This window comes from Gorilla gorilla, chromosome 9 (assembly GCF_029281585.2).
Source record: "Gorilla gorilla gorilla isolate KB3781 chromosome 9, NHGRI_mGorGor1-v2.1_pri, whole genome shotgun sequence".
Classification (NCBI taxonomy): Eukaryota; Metazoa; Chordata; class Mammalia; order Primates; family Hominidae; genus Gorilla; species Gorilla gorilla.
In genome coordinates this window covers 47901226-47918245 of record NC_073233.2, presented here as the reverse complement: position 1 = coordinate 47918245, position 17020 = coordinate 47901226, and the positions used below count along the sequence as shown (strand labels likewise).

Below are 17020 nucleotides of genomic sequence, written 5' to 3'. Positions count from 1 at the left end.
CCATATTTCTTGGAGGCTTTGTTCATTTCTTTTCACTCTTTTTTCTCTAACCTTGTGTTCTCACTTTATTTCATTAATTTTATATTCAATCACTGATATCCTTTCTTCCACTTGATCGAATTGTTTATTGAAGCTTGTGCATGCATCACGAAATTCTTGTGCCATGGTTTTCAGCTCCATCAGGTCATTTAACGTCTTCTCTACACTGTTTATTCTAGTTAGCCATTGATCTAACCTTTTTTCAAGGTTTTTACCTTCCTTGTGATGGGTTAGAAGATGCTCCTTTACCTCAGAAAAGTTTGTTATTACCGACCTTCTGAAGCCTACTTCTGTCAACTCGTCAAAGTTATTCTCCATCCAGCTTTGTTCTATTGCTGGTGAGGAGCTGTGATCCTTTGCAGGAGAAGAGGCACTCTGGTGTTTAGCATTTTCAGCTTTTCTGCTCTGGTATCTCCCCATCTTTGTGGTTTTATCTACCTTTGGTCTTTGAGGTTGGTGACCTACAGATGGGGTTTTGGTGTAGGTGTCCTTTTTTTCATGTTGGTGCTATTCCTTTCTGTTTGTTAGTTTTGCTTCTAACAGCCAGGTCCCTAAGCTGCAGGTCTATTGGAGTTTGCTGGAGGTCCACTCCAGACCTTGTTTGCCTGGGTATCACCAGTGGAGGCTGCAAAACAACAAATATTGCAGAACAGCAAATATTGCTGCCTGATCTGTCCTAGGGAAGCTTCGTCCCAGAGGGGCACTTGCCTGTATGAGGTATCTGTTGGCCCTTACTGGGAGGTGTCTCCCAGTTAGGCTACATGGGGGTCAGGGACCCACTTGAGGAGGCAGTCTGTCAGTTCTCAGGGCTCAAATGGAGCCACTGCTCTCTTCAGAGCTGTCAAACAGAGACTTTTAACTTTGCAGGAGTTTCTGCTGCCTTTTGTTCAGCTATGCCCTACCACAGAGGTGGAGTCTATAGAGGCAGTAGGCCTTGCTGTGCTGTGGTTGGCTCTGCCCAGTTCAAGCTTCCTGGCTGCTTTGTTTACCTACTCAAGCCTCAGCAATGGTGGATACCCCTCCCCCCACCAGGCTGCAACCTCTCAGGTTGATGTCAGACTGCTGCGCTAGCAGTGAGGTAGGCTCCGTGCATGTGGGACCCACCGACCCAGGCATGGGAGAGAATCTCCTGGTCTGCTGGTTGCTAAGACCATGGGAAAAGTGCAGTATTTGGGTGGGAGTATCCCATTTTTCCAGGTACAGCCTGGCACAGCTTCCCTTGGCTAGGAAAGGGAAATCCCCTGACCCTGTGCACTTCCCGGTTGAGGCAACACCCTGCCCTGCTTCAGCTTGCCCTCTATGGGCTGCACCCACTGTCCAACCAGTCACAATGAGATGAACCAGGTACCTCAGTTGCAGAAATCAGCTGTCTTCTGCATTAATCACACTGAGAGCTGCAGACCAGAGCTGTTCCTATTTGTCCATCTTGGAACAGACTAGCAAGCAGGTATTAAGATGGGAATATTTTAATTAAGGTAAGGGGAGAGGAGCAAAGAGATAGGGCAGCTATATAGCACACCAGATGGGGGCAGCACGTATTACTATAAATTGATGAGCTTCCTAAATTCTGTAAATTTACTATTTTTTCCTCTAAAGTTAATTCTGAGGTTGACATTCTCAACAGTATCACCATTTTTATTATCTTTTTCATTTCCATCCTTCATACCTGAATATAGCATAGTAGTTTTTAAAGCAATTTTTCTTTCTTTTTTTTTCGAGATGGGATCTTGCTCTGTTGTCCAGGCTGGAGTGCAGCAGCACAATCATGCCTCACTGCATCCTTGACCTTCTAGGCTCAAGTGATCCTCCCAGCTCAGCCTCGCATGTAGCTGGGGCCACAGACATGCACCACTGCTCCTGGCATTTTTTTTTTTTCTTATTTATAGAGACAGGGTTTCACTATGCTGCTCATGTTGATCTCAAAGTCTTGAGCTCAAATGATCCTCCCGTTCAGCCTCCCAAAGTCCTGGGATTACAGGAGTAAGCCACCACACCCACCATAAAGCAATTTCTTATACATTAGCATGGTGTTTCTACTCCAGGAGGATAGAAATCAGTATTTTTATAGTATAGAGACATTAAAATATGGGTTTCTCAGTCTAACAGCCATGTAAAGTTTCAGAATCTCTGCTCTGTCCCTTACTAGCTATATGACCTTGAGCTTATCTTCTCTAAATTTCAGATGCTTCAACTTTTAAAAGACGATATCTATATAGCAGCATTATGAAGAGTAAATGGAATGGTATATGTAATGTGCTTGGCACAATACCTATATTGTAATAAGAACTAAAAAAAAAAAAGTCTGTTATTACTATTTTTTCCATTCTTTCCAGTTGACAGGCAAATAAACCAAGTCTTCAAAATGTGAAAGACCTGCCCAAATACACAAATGGGGTAGGTAATAAAATAAGATTATGTGCTTTTACTTTGACTTCAGAATTCTACCATTATTCTTTAATATGCATAGCAATTAATTCACTATCTTTAGAGCAAGGGAAAAAAAGAGCAAAATTGTATTAAAGGATGGAATATTTTTCTAAGAGAATTATACTATTATTCCCAAGTGGAAAGTAATCTGAAATAAATCTTTATGAGAGACATCAGTCTTTATATCTTTACTGTAAATATTCTCCAGAAATCAAAGCCTTCTAGAATAACTGTATATTCTTGGAAATATAAGACAAGCCAGACAGTCCCATTTTGAATCAGTGGTTTTTAAAATGCTTGAAAAGCCACAAAACAGAAAAGTATTTCTAAGTATGAAGAGGGAAATGTGACTAGTACATAGAAACCATACATTCGATTTACTGTAGAGAGGAAAATGTTAAAGAAGCTAACTTTGTGATTTGAATTGACTCTATTTGTTCATTTCAGTGAAGCCATTCAAAAAGTAATAGTCCCTTATAATGAAAATAGAAAAACGGCATGAATAGATGAGATACAGAATGTGCATTAAAAAGGGAAAAGAGAAGCTCTGAGTTTGTTAAAAATGAACAATATTTTCATAAAATTTTAGAGGTAGAGATAACTTTAGAGGTGTTAGCCCATTATTTTCCTTTTAGAGATGAGGAAATGGACAATTAGAAAACTTTAATGCCATTTTAAAGTCCATACAGTTAGGTAGGGGCAAGCCCAAGTTCAGACATTCTGATTCTTGTACCATTATTTTGCATTTTTCAACAGAGATTTCTCTTTCCAACTGCTTATCTGTTAACTTTGAATACAAGCTGTAAAAACTCAGTAGCTTCTGATAACTTTTTTGTGGATTTTGAAAAGTTTAGTGAATATTTGTTGGGATCTGGCTCCAAAGATGACACCACAGGCATCGCATATCCAAATATTTTCTTGTCTCTAACAAATAAAAACAATTGTAATAACAATTTCAAGGCTATTTGAAAGCACAAACACAATATTCAGAAGACCACCAGTGCAGTCTAGCAGAGTATAAAACACAGAATTTAAAATTCCAAGACAGTCAGCACAATGGTACTTAATGGCAGCAGTTAATTCCATTGCCACTTGAATCCATTTACCCAGCGTCTTTTCTTCTTCATAAAGTAATAGTGGAATTGGTGATGGGTCTGTATCTAAATGTTGTCTATACCCTCCCAGGGATGGGTGAGGAATAACTGAGAAAATAGATGCGGGGAGAATTGAGCAATGAAGTTCTCTTCTCCCATCACCTCCAGAGTCCAAGTCCCCATGATGCTTCATTTGGCTCTCTAATCATTATTCTTCCTCCTTCCCCTTATTATGTCCCTGTAGCTAGAGTCATTATTTAAATATTCACATGTGACCATGCCTCATCTTGGTAAAAACCATTTAGAGGTTCCTGTTGTTTTTCCAATTACAGATCTACTACTCTTACTACCTATAACTTTTTATCATTTGATCAACATGTGGCTAAATTTTTCTAATTGTTTAGGTCTCAACTCAAATATTTCTCCCACCACCCAACTACCCACTGTAACCTATAGCAGACATTCTCTGTCCCATAGCCTGTTGTATTTTTTATATCACTTTGTACTGTCTTATATTATCTTATTTACTTCTAAATTTACACATATTTTACCTTTCCCCCACAGCATAGTATAATGCTTCATGAAGCAAGAAACTTTCTATGTTTTTATAGTTATATTCTTTATACCAAAATATGTCTCTCAGATAATAGGGAGCTCAATAATATTTATTGCAAGAGTGAATACATTAATACATGTTTGAGGTACCTGAACCTGCCCTGTCCTTCCAGCTTCTTTTTGGGATATTTAATTTATAATTCTGCAATATTTTAGAGCCTTGACTGACTTACTTAAATACTTGTAGGAGTCTGATGAATAGTTGCCTAAGGAGAACTTTCTTTCCATAGGCACCACATATTTGGAGAGGGAATTGAGACAGCAATGTAGTTTAACTACCTCCTGCAATCTCCCTGATTACATAATTACCAACTCCTTGGGTTTTCCATTCTGTTAAATTTATTTCCTTTTGTAACATCTACTGGCAATTAGACTAAAGGACAATTTTAATTAAGATAATATATATAAGGAAATGCAGAAAATAGGAAAGAGTGAGTGGGATTTGATTGCTTTAACTCCATCTTCAGTTAGATAATCCATACCTATAGTGTCCTTTGGAATTCTGGACTCTGAGTTTGTTAGTTTCCTGTGGTTGTTGTGACAAATAACCACAAACTAGGTGGCTTAAAACAACAGAAATGTATTTCCTCACTGTTCTTGAGGCCAGAAATCCAAAATCATGGGATAATCAGGGATGCACTCCCTTTGGAGGCTCTAGAAGAGAATATAGTTTTTGCTTCTTCCAGGTTCTGATGACTATTGGCATTTTCTGACTTGTGGCTGCATCTCTGTACTTCATCTTTGCATTACACTTCTCTCTCTCTTTCTCTCTTCTTCTGTCTATAAGATTCCTCTGCCTTTTATTTCTTTATTTAGAGACAGAGTCTCACTTTGTCACCCAGGCTGGAGTGCAGTGGTATGATCTCGGTTCACTGCAACCTCTGCCTCCTGGGTTCAAGAGCTTCTCCTGCCTCAGCCTCCTGAGTAGCTGGGATTACAGGTGTCCACCACCACACCTTGCTAATTTTTATATTTTTACTAGAGATGTGGTTTCCCCATGTTGGCCAGGCTGGTTTCGAACTCCTGACCTCAGGTGATCTGCCCACCTCAGCCTCCCAAAGTCCTGGGATTACAAGTGTGAGCCACTGTTCCCAGCTCTCTACCTTCTTTTTAAAGGAATACACATGATAACATTTAAGACCAACTCAGAAAATCCAGGATAATCTCCTCATCTCATGATCTTTTAGCTTAATTATTTACAGCTACAAAAAAACAATTGACTAGATAAGGTAACACAACAGCCACATGTTCCAGGGAAGAAGAACTGACATTTTTTGTGTCTGTCATTCAAACCACTGTATGCAGTTAGGAGGAATGTTGTTATAAGTCTACTAGATCCCTTCATGATAGATGAATGTTCACAATTGCCTTGCCAGTAGGTGGCCTTTCAATATCTGTTTCAAATTTCCAGGTACAGGGTGCTCAGTACCTCCCCAACAATTTTCTCTGTTCATTCTTCTTGTTAAAAAATAGATAAATTCCCAACAATGAGGCAGATCTCCCCAGTGTCTCTCTCCCAGTTCAGTCCTAATCACATGTAGCCTTTGCTGTGTATCTACTGTTACCTGGATCCAGTTGTCAATTTAGTCAGGGCTGCAAGAACCCAAGGAGACTAAGTATCATATGAAGATAAAATCTGAAAAGTTTCTGGAAGCCAATATGGCAAGTAAGTTTGCCCTGACTACTCTCTGTTGGACTAAAGTGGCCAGGTTTCCGGTTTGGTTTCTGTAGCTGGGACTAGAGCCCAGTCTCAACTCTAGTTTACTGAGATAAGATCCTGACACCTCTCTGAGTTTGTTCTTTAATCTTCTCCAGATTGAATGTTGTTTCCCATATCTACCCTCCCATAGACTTCTTAGCTGTTGACTTGGATCCTTTTCTGAATGGACAAATCCGTTGGAAGTATCCACTTTTGCTATGCTACATGTTTTAACTAGCAGATTGACCTCCTTCAGTACCAGAGTGACCCTGGAACAGGTAGGACGGCCTTCTATGCTTTTTCCATGCTAGGATCCAGCCTAGGGCTAATTTTCCCAGCCTTATCCATTCACTTATTTCATCAAATTTATTTTAGCTAATCCTCATACTGTTTTGAAGGAAATGCTTTTATTATTTCCATTTTACAGATGACATACCTAAGGCACAAGGAGGTGTAACTTGCTTTAGTTGACATGGCCAGCAAGGGGAAAAGACCAGTTGCCTTTAGTCCAGACTTAGCCAAATTGTGATTTCTACCCTCTGAAGCTATAAAGAAGTCTCAACTTTCTTCTGTATGGAAATCCATCTCTTAAATATATTCACATGCTTTTCCTTCTCCAGGTTAAACAACAATTCCTAGAAACTCTTCGTCTTGGAATATGTTTTCTATCTCCTTCTTTTCTTCCTTCTTTCCTATTTTTTAAAAATTACCCATAACACAAATTATCATTCTCAACCTCTCTGTCTCACTTTTCCCACCCCTCTTTCTTCCCTCCTCCCTTGCTCAGATAAGGCCTTGCCTGTCCCTAATTCTGATGCCTCAGATCTGTCTGAGCACATAACCAAATCATACCCCCAGATTTCCTTGTATATCTATCATTTCTTCAGGGCTTGGAAAAGCCACTTTTCTTCCCTTTAGAGAGGTATCAAATTTGGTTACCATTATTTTTTGTGCCACTTAAAGCCATTGATAGAATATTCGACTCTTTTAGCAGAAGAGTAATATCATAATAGCACTGCAAAGCATGTCAAACTGGACATCTTTCAGGCTGAGTGAATTTTGAGGCAGTGTTCAATGTGAACTGTTATCCATCTTCTGTAGCAGTATTTCTCTTTTCTTACAGAAACCCCACTCTTTTTTCTTCATAGCTCTTTTTATATCTCCTCTAATTAACATAATGTCATTCTAATCACTTTGATGAAATTAGTGTGTTTGGTATTTCTATATCTTTTTGTATGATTGAAAAATAATCTTCACTTTGCTTGGGTTTTTTTTTAAGAAAACATCTTAAATCAATAGAGTTTTTTTTCCATTTTTTTTTATTATACTTTAAGTTTTAGGGTACATGTGCACATTGTGCAGGTTAGTTACATATGTATACATGTGCCATGCTGGTGCGCTGCACCCACTAACTCGTCATCTAGCATTAGGTATATCTCCCAATGCTATCCCTCCCCCTTTCCCCCACCCCACCACAGTCCCCAGAGTGTGATATTCCCGTTCCTGTGTCCATGTGATCTCATTGTTCAATTCCCACCTATGAGTGAGAATATGCGGTGTTTGGTTTTTTGTTCTTGCGATAGTTTAACGAGAATGATGATTTCCAATTTCATCCGTGTCCCTACAAAGGACATGAACTCATCATTTTTTATGGCTGCATAGTATTCCACGGTGTATATGTGCCACATTTTCTTAATCCAGCCTATCATTGTTGGACATTTGGGTTGGTTCCAAGTCTTTGCTATTGTGAATAATGCCGCAATAAACATACGTGTGCATGTGTCTTTATAGCAGCATGATTTATAGTCCTTTGGGTATATACCCAGTAATGGGATGGCTGGGTCAAATGGTATTTCTAGTTCTAGATCCCTGAGGAATCACCACACTGACTTCCACAATGGTTGAACTAGTTTACAGTCCCACCAACAGTGTAAAAGTGTTCCTATTTCTTCACATCCTCTCTAGCACCTGTTGTTTCCTGACTTTTTAATGATTGCCATTCTAACTGGTGTGAGATGGTATCTCATTGTGGTTTTGATTTGCATTTCTCTGATGGCTAGTGATGATGAGCATTTTTTAATGTGTTTTTTGGCTGCATAAATGTCTTCTTTTGAGAAGTGTCTGTTCATGTCCTTTGCCCACTTTTTGATGGGGTTGTTTGTTTTTTTCTTGTAAATTTGTTTGAGTTCATTGTAGATTCTGGATATTAGCCCTTTGTCAGATGAGTAGGTTGCAAAAATTTTCTCCCATTTTGTAGGTTGCCTGTTCACTCTGATGGTAGTTTCTTTTGCTGTGCAGAAGCTCTTTAGTTTAATTAGATCCCATTAGTCAATTTTGTCTTTTGTTGCCATTGCTTTTGGTGTTTCGGACGTGAAGTCCTTGCCCATGCCTATGTCCTGAATGGTAATGCCTAGGTTTTCTTCTAGGGTTTTTATGGTTTTAGGTCTAACGTTTAAATCTTTAATCCATCTTGAATTGATTTTTGTATAAGGTGTAAAGAAGGGATCCAGTTTCAGCTTTCTACATATGGCTAGCCAGTTTTCCCAGCACCATTTATTAAATAGGGAATCCTTTCCCCATTGCTTGTTTTTCTCAGGTTTGTCAAAGATCAGATAGTTGTAGGTATGTGGCGTTATTTCTGAGGGCTCTGTTCTGTTCCATTGATCTATATCTCTGTTTTGGTACAAGTACCATGCTGTTTTGGTTACTGTAGCCTTGTAATATAGTTTGAAGTCAGGTAGTGTGATGCCTCCAGCTTTGTTCTTTTGGCTTAGGATTGACTTGGTGATGCAGGCTCTTTTTTGATTCCATATGAACTTTAAAGTAGTTTTTTTCCAATTCTGTGAAGAAAGTCATTGGTAGCTTGATGGGGATGGCATTGAATCTGTAAATTACCTTGGGCAGTATGGCCATTTTCACGATATTGATTCTTTCTACCCATGAGCATGGAATGTTCTTCCATTTGTTTGTATCCTCTTTTATTTCACTGAGCAGTGGTTTGTAGTTCTCTTTGAAGAGGTCCTTCACATCCCTTGTAAGTTGGATTCCTAGGTATTTTATTCTCTTTGAAGCAACTGTGAATGGGAGTTCACTCATGATTTGGCTCTCTGTTTGTCTGTTGTTGGTGTATAAGAATGCTTGTGATTTTTGTACATTGATTTTGTATCCTGAGACTTTGCTGAAGTTGCTTATCAGCTTAAGGAGATTTTGGGCTGAGACAATGGGGTTTTCTAGATATACAATCATGTCGTCTGCAAACAGGGACAATTTGACTTCCTCTTTTCCTAATTGAATACCCTATATTTCCTTCTCCTGCCTGTTTGCCCTGGCCAGAACTTCCAACACTATGTTGAATAGGAGCGGTGAGAGAGGGCATCCCTGTCTTGTGCCAGTTTTCAAAGGGAATGCTTCCAGTTTTTGCCCATTCAGTATGATATTGGCTGTGGGTTTGTCATAGATAGCTCTTATTATTTTGAAATACATCCCATCAATACCTAATTTATTGAGAGTTTTTAGCATGAAGCGTTGTTGAATTTTGTCAAAGGCTTTTTCTGCATCTATTGAGATAATCATGTGGTTTTTGTCTTTGGCTCTGTTTATATGCTGGATTACATTTATTGATTTGTGTATATTGAACCAGCCTTGCATCCCAGGGATGAAGCCCACTTGATCATGGTGGATAGGCTTTTTGATGTGCTGCTGGATTCAGTTTGCCAGTATTTTATTGAGGATTTTTGCATCAATGTTCATCAAGGATATTGGTCTAAAATTCTCTTTTTTTGTTGTGTCTCTGCCCGGCTTTGGTATCAGAATGATGCTGGCCTCATAAAATGAGTTAGGGAGGATTCCCTCTTTTTCTATTGATTGGAATAGTTTCAGTAGGAATGGTACCAGTTCCTCCTTGTACCTCTGGTAGAATTCGACCGTGAATCCATCTGGTCCTGGACTCTTTTTGGTTGGTAAACTATTGATTATTGCCACAATTTCAGCTCCTGTTATTGGTCTATTCATAGATTCAACTTCTTCCTGGTTTAGTCTTGGGAGAGTGTGTGTGTCGAGGAATGTATCCATTTATTCTAGGTTTTCTAGTTTATTTGCATAGAGGGGTTTGTAGTATTCTCTGATGGTAGTTTGTATTTCTGTGGGATCGGTGGTGATATCCCCTTTATCATTTTTTATTGTGTCTATTTGATTCTTCTCTCTTTTTTTCTTTATTAGTCTTGCTAGCGGTCTATCAATTTTGTTGATCCTTTCAAAAAACCAGCTCCTGGATTCATTGATTTTTTGGAGGGTTTTTTGTGTCTCTATTTCCTTCAGTTCTGCTCTGATTTTAGTTATTTCTTGCCTTCTGCTAGCTTTTGAATGTGTTTGCTCTTGCTTTTCTAGTTCTTTTAATTGTGATGTTAGGGTGTCAATTTTGGATCTTTCCTGCTTTCTCTTGTGGGCATTTAGTGCTATAAGTTTCCCTCTACACACTGCTTTGAATGTGTCCCAGAGATTCTGGTATGTTGTGTCTTTGTTCTCGTTGGTTTCAAAGAACATCTTTATTTCTGCCTTCATTTCGTTATGTACCCAGTGGTCATTCAGGAGCAGGTTGTTCAGTTTCCATGTAGTTGAGCGGCTTTGAGTGAGATTCTTAATCCTGAGTTCTAGTTTGATGGCACTGTGGTCTGAGAGATAGTTTGTTATAATTTCTGTTCTTTTACATTTGCTAAGGAGAGCTTTACTTCCAACTATGTGGTCAATTTTGGAATAGGTGTGGTGTGGTGCCGAAAAAAAATGTATATTCTGTTGATTTCGGATGGAGAGTTCTGTAGATGTCTATTAGGTCCGCTTGATGCAGAGCTGAGTTCAATTCCTGGCTATCCTTGTTGACTTTCTGTCTCGTTGATCTGTCTAATGTTGACAGTGGGGTGTTAAAGTCTCCCATTATTAATGTGTGGGAGTCTAAGTCTCTTTGTAGGTCACTCAGGACTTGCTTTATGAATCTGGGTGCTCCTGTATTGGGTGCATATATATTTAGGATAGTTAGCTCTTCTTGTTGAATTGATCCCTTTACCATTATGTAATGGCCTTCTTTGTCTCTTTTGATCTTTGTTAGTTTAAAGTCTGTTTTATCAGAGACTAGGATTGCAACCCCTGCCTTTTTTTGTTTTCCATTTGCTTGGTAGATCTTCCTCCATCCTTTTATTTTGAGCCTATGTGTGTCTCTGCACGTGAGATGGGTTTCCTGAATACAGCACACTGATGGGTCTTGACTCTTTATCCAATTTGCCAGTCTGTGTCTTTTAATTGGAGCATTTAGTCCATTTACATTTAAAGTTAATATTGTTATGTGTGAATTTGATCCTGTCATTATGATGGTGATTTTGCTCGTTAGTTGATGCAGTTTCTTCCTAGTCCCGATGGTCTTTACATTTTGGCATGATTTTGCAGCAGCTGGTACTGGTTGTTCCTTTCCATGTTTAGCGCTTCCTTCAGGAGCTCTTTTAGGGCAGGCCTGGTGGTGACAAAATCTCTCAGCATTTGCTTGTCTGTAAAGTATTTTATTTCTCCTTCACTTATGAAGCTTAGTTTGGCTGGATATGAAATTCTGGGTTGAAAATTCTTTTCTTTAAGAATGTTGAATATTGGCCCCCACTCTCTTTTGGCTTGTAGGGTTTCTGCCGAGAGATCCGCTGTTAGTCTGATGGGCTTCCCTTTGAGGGTAACCCAACCTTTCTGTCTGGCTGCCCTTAACATTTTTTCCTTCATTTCAACTTTGGTGAATCTGACAATTATGTGTCTTGGAGTTGCTCTTCTCGAGGAGTATCTTTGTGGCGTTCTCTGTATTTCCTGAATCTGAACGTTGGCCTGCCTTGCTAGGTTGGGGAAGTTCTCCTGGATAACATCCTGCAAAGTGTTTTCCAACTTGGTTCCATTCTCCCCATCACTTTCAGGTACACCAATCAGACGTAGATTTGGTCTTTTCACATAGTCCCATATTTCTTGGAGGCTTTGCTCATTTCTTTTTATTCTTTTTCCTCTAAACTTCCCTTCTCACTTCATTTCATTCATTTCATCTTCCATTGCTGATACCCTTTCTTCCAGTTGATCGCATCGGCTCCTGAGGCTTCTGCATTCTTCACGTAGTTCTCGAGCTTTGGTTTTCAGCTCCATCAGCTCCTTTAAGCACTTCTCTGTATTGGTTATTCTAGTTATACAGTCTCTAAATTTTTTTCAAAGTTTTCAACTTCTTTGCCTTTGGTTTGAATGTCCTCCCGTAGCTCAGAGTAATTTGATCGTCTGAAGCCTTCTTCTCTCAGCTCGTCAAAGTCATTCTCCATCCAGCTTTGTTCCGTTGCTGGTGAGGAACTGCGTTCCTTTGGAGGAGGAGAGGCGCTCTGCGTTTTAGAGTTTCCAGTTTTTCTGTTCTGTTTTTTCCCCATCTTTGTGGTTTTATCTACTTTTGGTCTTTGATGATGGTGATGTACAGATGGGTTTTTGGTGTGGATGTCCTTTCTGTTTGTTAGTTTTCCTTCTAACAGACAGGACCCTCAGCTGCAGGTCTGTTGGAATACCCTGCCGTGTGAGGTGCAGTGTGCCCCTGCTGGGGGGTGCCTCCCAGTTAGGCTGCTCGGGGGTCAGGGGTCAGGGACCCACTTGAGGAGGCAGTCTGCCCATTCTCAGACCTCCAGCTGCGTGCTGGGAGAACCACTGCTCTCTTCAAAGCTGTCAGACAGGGACATTTAAGTCTGCAGAGGTTACTGCTGTCTTTTTGTTTGTCTGTGCCCTGCCCCCAGAGGTGGAGCCTACAGAGGCAGGCAGGCCTCCTTGAGCTGTGGTGGGCTCCACCCAGTTCGAGCTTCCCGGCTGCTTTGTTTACCTAATCAATCCTGGGCAATGGCGGGCGCCCCTCCCCCAGCCTTGCTGCCGCCTTGCAGTTTGATCTCAGACTGCTGTGCTAGCAATCAGCGAGACTCCGTGGGGTAGGACCCTCCGAGCCAGGTGTGGGATATAGTCTCCTGGTGCGCCGTTTTTTAAGCCGGTCTGAAAAGAGCAATATTCAGGTGGGAGTGACCCGATTTTCCAGGTGCGTCCGTCACCCCTTTCTTTGACTTGGAAAGGGAACTCCCTGACCCCTTGCGCTTCTCAGGTGAGGCAATGCCTCACCCTGCTTCGGCTCGTGCACGGTGCGCGCACCCACTGGCCTGCGCCCACTGTCTGGCACTCCCTAGTGAGATGAACCCGGTACCTCAGATGGAAATGCAGAAATCACCCGTCTTCTGCGTCGCTCACGCTGGGAGCTGTAGACTGGAGCTGTTCCTATTCGGCCATCTTGGCTCCTCCCCTAGAGTTTTTTTTTTTAATTCCATCATTAAAATATTGCAAATAGGTCTTAGAAATCACCTGGCATCTTGTTTCTGAAGCTGGACAACTCTTAGGTCTTATTCATCAGACTGCTGAACTATTCCTTTTTCAGAGACATAGTATCCAAAAAGTTTCTGATATTCTTGTTTTTAACTGTTACAGCTTTCTCAATCAAAGTAGCTGAATTTGAAACAAGTCCAATGTCATTTACTTCAAGGATTAACTCATCTTTCTGGGATTGAGATACTGAACAAGCAGCATCTGGCCTCTGCAGATGTATTTTTCACCCAAGAAATTTCTAATTCAATCAGATCCCCTTTGTAATGGGTAATGACATTGATGGAGAAGTGAGCACACATGGACCTCATGTTGCAGTGGAAGCCCAGTGCAACCCCCTTGCTCATGTTCTATTAATGACTACAAAGAGTTCAAACAATAGTCAGTTCCTTTGTATTTCCCCACTATTTGCCAACCCAGAGCCTCTTCTTTGTCTTTCCAAGGAGACTGAGATCTACACTGATGTGGTTGAAGTTCCTCTGCAGGGTCTCTCTGGGGCGCTTCACAATATTTGTTTGTCCCTTCAGAGTGATGTTGACATTTTCTGGAATGTCAACAGTCTGCTGAGAATGTCTTTATTCTCGCAGTAGATGCAGCAAGGAGCTACTTCACTTGATTTTTAAGAAAGGTTCTTTCTTAAACAAACAAAAAAAAAAGTGTCACATTTCTTTCACAGCCCTCAAAGGAACCTAATATAATTAGAGACCTATAAAAGTCAGTAGTCCTGATATAAGACGTATTGAGAAGAAAAAGAAGGCTAGAGACAGATGAAAAGGGCATGTAACTGAATTTGTCTGTGTTCAGATCTGTTGTATCCCCAGTCCAAACTCTAGTCTATTATGTCCAACATGATTCAGAAGTATAACAGTCATCTCAAACATAATTGAGCTCTTGATTAGTCCCCATGCCCCCATGACAGGACTCTTACTCTTTCAGTGTTCTCCTTCTAGTGATGGGGATATTTTTCTTCTAGTTGCCCAAACAGAAAAATTGAAGTCATCTTAACTCTTCTCTTCTTACACGACATATACAATCTGTTCATAAATTCTTCATACTCTATCTTTAACTATATCCTGGATTTAAGCACTTCTTATTGCCTTCACTGCAACAACCCTGGTCCCTTCTACCACAATCTTACCTAGATTATTGCAGATGTCTCTTAATTGGTATCTCTGTTTCCATCATTGATCTTCCACAATTTATTGTCTACATAGCAACAGTACACGGAAGTCATACTATATCATGTCTATGCTTAAAACCAGCAGCCTCCTGTTACACGCAAAGTAATTTCCAAATCCCTTAACATGGTGTATAAGGCCTTAGTTTATTTGATCGTCAGATAGTTCATTGTTCTCATTTTTACTATTTTTCCCTCTTTCACTATACTTCAGATTCCACAGCCACTTTGCTCTTTCGAGAAACTCAAACATTTGAGATATACTGCCTCTTAGGGTCTTTGCATGTGCTGCTGCTTTAAAATGTTCTTTTTTTTTTTTTTTTTTTTGACGTGGATTCTTGCTCTGTCACCCGGGCTGGTGTGTTGTGGTGCGATCTCAGCTCGCTGCAGCCTCTGCCTCCTGGGTTCCAGCAGTTCTCCTGCCTAAGCCTCCTGGGTAGCTGGGATTACAGGTGCCCGCCGCCACACCTGGATAATTTTTGCATTTTTAGTAGAGACGGAGTTTTACCACATTGGCCAGGCTGCTCTGGAACTCCTGACCTCAGGTGATCTGCACGCCTTGGCCTCCCAAAGTGCTGGGATTACAGGCGTGAGCCACTGCGCCTGGCCCATAAAATGTTCTTATGCCCATATGAGTATGGCTCATATATAGCCATGAATCCTCTCACACTCTGCTGAGGCTACTCCATCAACCAGGGACCTTCCGTGACTACCTTACTGAAAATAATAAGCCTTATCACCCTCTATGCACTAGACATTGCTTTTTTTTTTTTCATGTCAGTTACCACCACAAGATCTATTGCCCATTGATATTCGTTTGTTTTATTTTCCATCTCCCCCACGAAGGTAAGAACGAGGTATATTTTATGTTCCGTTGGCTTCCCAGTTCCTGGAATAGTGCTTGGCACGTGTTAGGTACACAAGCTATTTTCTTCCAGTGAATGAATGAAAACATAGCAAGCCTTTCTGGCTTGAAATTGGTTTGAAACTGGAGTAAAGTAGGGTGAGAACAAGTTATAGAATCAGGGAGAACTTGAGTCTGAGTCTTTTTCTGGTTCTGCCCACCTTAATTTTGGCAAGTTGGTTAACTCCTATATGGATAACACATAGAATAACATATATGGATAACATATATATGTGAGAGAGATAGAGAGAGAATGACACATATAAATTACTTGGCACAGTATATGTTCCCCAGAACTCAATAAAGGTCACTTTCTGACCCTTCCTGTTTGGCCCTTCCTTCTCTAAGCCTCCCACTCACCTTGCCTGGATGATGTCTTGGCTGGTGTCTTGAAGGACTTCCTTGCTATCAGAAAGGACTCAGTTGAGACCCATAAGGCTCCCACAACTAAGATAATTGGGGTGTCTGTGCCTGTGCTTGTTTGTAAGCTTGGCTTGTTATAACCTGTAGACTGTTTTTCGACAGATGTTTGACATTATTTGTCTTCCAGCACAGACAGTACCTTGATTTGTGGTGCAATGTACATTCAGGTTGAAAACTGCCATCTAAATTAGTGCTGCATGAGGCAGTTTACCCAGAGCCTCATGCTGCTACTGCTAAAGGACGACTCAAATCCTCTAGCTGTGTGTGTGGGAGGGAACATGGCAGTTCAGTTTAAATACCTCTGCAGATGCACTAAGTTCTGAAAGACACATTCTCTGCAGCGCACTGTGTTTCTGTGCTGTCATTTTGTCTATTCAGTCTCAGCTGCAGTCTAACAGAGAGGGGAAGAGGTGGCCTGTGTTCTGAATCAACACGTCGTATCGTCAGCATAATGGTTAAGAGGTTGACTTCTGGACGCAGACTGCCTACACTCAAATGCTGACTTCACGACTCCTTAGCTATATGGCCTGGGCAATCCAACAGCCTCAATTTCCCCATCTGTAATATTGGGATGATCCATAATAGTACTCATCTTTTTGAGTCATTGTGAGAATTAAATAACATCTTTCAAGTAAATCACTTAGAACATTTTCTGGAAAGTTATAAGTTTTAATATTAAGTACAGATGATTATCATTATGCATACAATAAGGTGGAAGAGGAGCGGTAGTACAAAGATTAATCAGAAACGGCCACTTAATAAACCTGGTTGAATCCCCTAATAAAGACAGGCATGTAACTAACTCTAATACAGAGCAACATGGAAACAGAAACAAAATGTACTTAAGCAAGTGGGTTACAGGGGAAGGAAGAATTCACTGGAGGCTGAGGATGGAAGTGAGGCATGTATAGGAAGGAAGGAGCTGATTTACTTGTGATATAGAAACTGAATACTATTTAAATAGAAGTAAGCAATATTTGACACTAAGGAAAGGCACAGGCATGATTGAAACTATTTATCTTAATGTGAGAAACTTTGAGTTCAAAGTCCTTTTATCACATGTCTTTCAGCTTTTAAGTGAGGAAATAGTATTCACATTGGCCAAGGTCAATGAGCTAGGCGTCAGGGAGCCGTTATTATGCACCAGGAGCAAAGCAATTAACTTTTCACCCTATCCTAAGCTTCCCAGAAAGGGAGTTCCTGTCTCCATTTTACAGATGAGAAAACAGAACTCG

At 40.5% G+C, this 17020-nt stretch overlaps 1 protein-coding gene and 1 pseudogene across 1 annotated transcript in view; one reads left to right on the top strand and one right to left on the bottom strand.

The window, feature by feature from the left end:
* Nucleotides 1-17020, top strand: part of LRRC4C (leucine rich repeat containing 4C) — a 1603893-nt gene that overhangs the window by 171190 nt on the left and 1415683 nt on the right. The window lies entirely within an intron of this gene.
* On the bottom strand, nucleotides 13302-16150 carry LOC101154376 (large ribosomal subunit protein uL6-like; annotated as a pseudogene).